Raw genomic sequence first — 4,941 nt, forward strand, 5'->3', positions numbered from 1 at the left:
ATAATTTGACAGCTTAAAAATGAAGCACTTCAGTATATCAGGGAAGTATTAAAAATACTGATGCAAATGACAAACTTCAAAAATTACTTGCACAATATGTGACAAAGTTATATACAAAAGGATGCTAAATATACTACATTTTATAAATCAATACTAAGCAGATGAACGTTACAACAGAAAATAGTCAAAGAATATGAACAGGAAATTCACCATTTATTCATTTATTCAACACATATTTATTGAGTGACTCAAAGGTCACAGAGTCAGCACAATGATTCACCTCTATTCAGGACAGTCACTCTGTTCTTGTCTGTTGACGTGTATCACTCTCACTAGACTGTGAGCTCTTTGGGGATCAGGCAGGCACCCAGGGAACATGCTGACTGAATGAGTGGACAAATGAAGGGATAACTGGGAGAAACAGATGAGGCGGAGTAAGAGAGATGTGAAAGAACAGAAACGAATAGTAGAGACTGCAAGCCACTGAAACAGAGGGAGACAGAGAAAATGAATGAATGAAAGAATGAATGAGAAAATGGGGAGTATTGAAAAAAGAAACAAAAAAAGGTAGAGTAACCCAGAAAGACCCAGATGGAAGTGAAAGATATAGAGGCAGGAAAACAAAAGCAGAGAGACAGAGAGAGAAAAGAGCCTCCCTTAACCTTGCCAGGCTGCTATTAGAACCACTGGGTTCCTGCCTCAGTTTCTCTGCCAGTTCTCCAGAGTTTGCCACACTGCAGCCCAAGGGACTGGCATCCTGCTTGGTCTCACCAGCTCTCTCCTTCGGGCAGGGGGCTCTGTTAGCTCCTTCTCCCTACCGCATGCTGGCTGAGTGCTACCCACCCCCCAACCTTGACATAAGGGGCTCTCCTACCCAGCAGGCCACACCCAACATCTTCGGCAAAATCCCTCCCCGCAAGGAAGGTCCCTGGGATGATATCCCCTCTCCTGTTCCTGTAATAATGATCTTCCCTGCCTCTGCCAGCTCTGGACCCTGGGATGGAGGGATGGGGGGCCGGGGGTGGGGTGGAGTGGGGTGGACAGGGAATGTTACCATTCAGCAGGCCCCAGAGCCCTGCCTGCCTCTCCCGAGCGGGAGAAAGTCAGGAAGGGGAGAAGCTGGCTGGGCTGGTGGCAGAGGGGATCAGGGGATCGAGGAGGCTTCCTGCCTCACAGAGCTTTGCCTTGATGCCCAGACTATTTTATCAACTCTGGTATTTCCAATTGCCCAGGGAACCTTGGAAGCTCCAAGGAAAAACCGAGTAGGAGGTGGCCAGAGCCACCGAATTCCCCTGGGTCCTAGAGAAGGGTGGGTTCCTTCCCTCCCCCCCTCCCCCCACCCCATTTGTCCCTCAAAAGACTCTGACCTCACCTCCCCCATTTCCGGGCTTCTCCAGAGTTCCAGCCCTGAAGAGAGGCGCTTCCAAACCAAAGGCCCCCAGCCCCCTCCGAGGGCCCTTCCATGGCTGCCTTCCTTGGTTCTGGGGACCAAAGCCCCCCTGCCTCCCGGACCATTGCACCAGATGTGGCTTTGGGGGAGGGGTGGGCACAGGGCCCAGCTGGCAGTGGTCACTTGGTGGTCCTCTCCCTGCAGAGTCAGCGTGTTCTGTGCCAGCTCGCCAGGCCTCCTCACTCAGCACTTCCTCCAGCCCAATTCCTAGAGGCAGCGGCTGGGGCCTGCACAGTCCAGTGCTGGCTGGGCTGGGGCTTCCATCCCCAGTTCAGCACAAATCCCATCAATGGCCTTTCCTGAGCTGCCCACCCAGGTGCCAGGTACTGGGCTCAGCAGCCAGGGATCAGGGTGGGTGGGGGAGACCCAGGCCTGTCCCATGTGGGAGACAGAGGGCAGGGGCTCCCTAGAGCTTGCCTCATCATTTTCCCCCAACCATAGAAACATTCTGACCCACAGTGGGCCTCCTGGTCCTTTCCTCTGCAAAGCAGTAAGGCGTCCCACTGCTCCTGTCCTTTCTCGGCTTCCCAAACCCTCTAATGATTGGGTCTAAGGCCTCCTCATTCCCCCACAGATTTTCCAGAGCCTAGAGTTCTAGCACAGGGTCAAAGGACACTGGCTATCCCATGGGAAGCCCAGCAGCAGAGCAGCCCGGTCCAGAACATATTAGATTCTTAATAAAGTCACACACTACCAACAAGCTCTTTCAGCCCTATACCCCAGCCCTCCAAGAACCCTTGAGCCTGGTTTCTAGTGCCAGGGACTGGCAACAAGCCTCAACCACATGGCTAGGTCTTAAAACTGTGGGTGTGAACACAGCCTGTAGGGACTGGGCCTAGTAAGGAGCTGCCCACCACCCCATCACCTCCAGACAGCTCAGGCCCAGCCTAGCCTGGTGACTGGAAGCCCTCATTTGACCTTAGCTCTGCATCCTTTGCAGCCTGCCCAGGTCTCTCTCAGACCCCCACTCTGAAGCTTCCAATCAAAGGATGCCAGGACACCTCCAGCTACTTGGGCAAGGCCTTGCCCTGTGTGTGGAGAGGTGGAACCAGGCAGGCTCCCCTGGGCTCAGAGATCTGAGGGGTTGTTGCCAGCAACTTTGGGAGACCCAGACTGGAAGAGAGAAGGAGGACGAGGGAGGGAGTGGAGAGGAGGGAAGAGGACAGGCCCCAGGGGTTCACCCTGAGCTGGGCACAATGAAGGATGCCGAAGACAGATAAAACATATGAAAGGGACAGAGAAAATGGGGAAGGGGGGGAACACCTTTGGGGATGAACCCCTCCCTTCTCTCACCAGTCCAGAGGAAAGAAAAAATAGTGGCCACATGCCTGGTACTGTGCTGGGTACTTTTCATAAACCTCTTATTTCATCCTCCCAAATACACCACAAGAAAGGTATTATTACCCCCAAGTTATAGATGAAGACTGTAGCTCCGAGAACCTAACGGGCTTCCCCGGGGAGCATCTGGAGGCCAGGCCAAGACCCCAGGTCTCCAGCCTCAGCAGAGATGGCTGGCAGGGCCGCAGCCCTGGCCTCAGGAGCCTGCGCAGAGGCCCAAGCTACGTTCACAGCAGTTTATTCAAACAGAGCCTAACAGGAAACTTGGCTCCTCTGACTCACTCTGATTCGACCTTATTAAGAAACAAGAAAGAGCAGCAAGAGCCAGCATTGGGTAGGGTTTCACGCCAAGAGCTGGCTCCCAGGCAGAGGCCGGCTGAGCACAACAGCCTGTGCCCTGATCTCCCCACAGCTCCAAAGCCCTGAGGCAGCCCCTGTCCCCTGCCTGGCTCAAGAAGAAGGGTTCTGCCTTCTCCACTCTGCCAGTGGGGCTCCCCTACCTCACAGCCATCCTGTATCCTTCCTCTGTTCCTCCTCTTCCCTTCCCCTCCCTGCCTGGGGGTACCCTGAGGCCTGTTTCCACTGTTCCTCCTCCTCCTCTCCTGGCGCTGCTGCCCATCTGGCTGCCGGGGAGGGCCCTACAGGACCCCAGGGATTCCAAGCAGCTGAGGCCAGCACTGCAGGGGGCAGGCGGGAGGGAGGGAAAGCTTAACCCTCCTGGTCCCGGCCCTCAGCATCTGGTTCAATGTCCTGAACCAAACCAGTTGCTCTTTGCAGGATTCCTGTCTGGAGTCTGAGATCAAACCCCATACCGGGGAGCTGAGGGGCTTGTGTTGAACGGCTGCTGGCTGGACTATGAGGGCAGACAGATGCACGGAGTCACCTGAACCAAGCCTCATCCTGAAGCACAGTGGGATGGGGGAACAAATGCCGGCTGGCAAGGATGAGGAGGCAGGGGTCCAGGGTGTCTGAGGAATGTCCACTCTGGCTGTCTCCTCCCAAGGTGGTCTCCAGGCATTTCCAAAGTAGAAGGGGAATCTGGAGAGACCAAGTTAAGGGCAGGTTCTTCCTCCTTAGTGTATAAGCACAAGAGGGAGATTTCTGTCCTCCAGTTCCCATGACCGAGGTTGGAGAAGGCAGTCCAGGGGAGGCATTCAGAGTGATTTCTTGGATGCCAAAGCATTCAAACTTCTGAGGCCCCTCTTATTTCTGCTGAGAGAATAGAGAACCTGCCAAAGCACTCTTGGGGACCATCTGGTCTAATCCTCCACTGATCAGATGTGACTGGATCAGAATGGGGAAAGGACTTGCCCAAGATCACCAGCAACCTAATCACAGCAACTGGACTAGTCCCATTCTCCTGAATCCCCCTTTCTGCTATGTGCTTACAGCACATAGTGCCTCCCAATGATGCCTATCCCATATCAAAGACAGCCCCTGAGTTTCACTTTATCCATGGGCACACTCAGGTTATTTCTAGGTTATACAGGACAGAAACCACACAGGATGGGCAGGAAGTTGATCTCTCCCATGATTTCACAAGTTCTGTTGAGCACAGGGGCATACTTCCGTTCTACAGACTGGGAGAGTAAAGCCCAGGATGTGCCAAGAGGGAAAAAGCTGAAGCTCCATCTGCTTTGTGCTCGGGCCCAATGAACTAAGGTACACCTGAGGTCCAGAATTAGAGAGTGGCTCAGCTGGGATTCAGCATCTTGCCCAAGAAGGCCCACCAACAGGGAGGGTGTCTGATCACTGGCTTTGGAGAATGGGAGCCCAGGAATCCTGGGGAGAGGCTGGAGTGGACACGAGTCAGGGGCTTATTCAAGCCCAAACAAGAAGCCAGTAAGGTGAGACCAAGGATGCTGGGTCCAAAGCAGAGAGAAATGGTCAGAGTGGTGCTGACACCTCAGCCCCGTTATGCCTGCCAGGGCCCCACTCACCGGGCCTGAGTCCCCAGAGGCCCCCTCCTACTCCCTTCTTCATTCCCTTCCTCAGAGGCAGGTCTGGGGCTTGGCTGGGAGCTCCAGGGACTGAGGGAGCACAGCAGCTGTGGGACAGGCCACATAGCTAAAACCCGGCGGGCCATAGGGCCCCGCGGAGGAGGCCCCAGCAGGCGGACCAGGCTGCCCGAAACCTCCCTACGCTCCCAGCCT

This window comes from Physeter macrocephalus, chromosome 11 (genome assembly GCF_002837175.3).
Source record: "Physeter macrocephalus isolate SW-GA chromosome 11, ASM283717v5, whole genome shotgun sequence".
Taxonomy (NCBI): Eukaryota; Metazoa; Chordata; class Mammalia; order Artiodactyla; family Physeteridae; genus Physeter; species Physeter macrocephalus.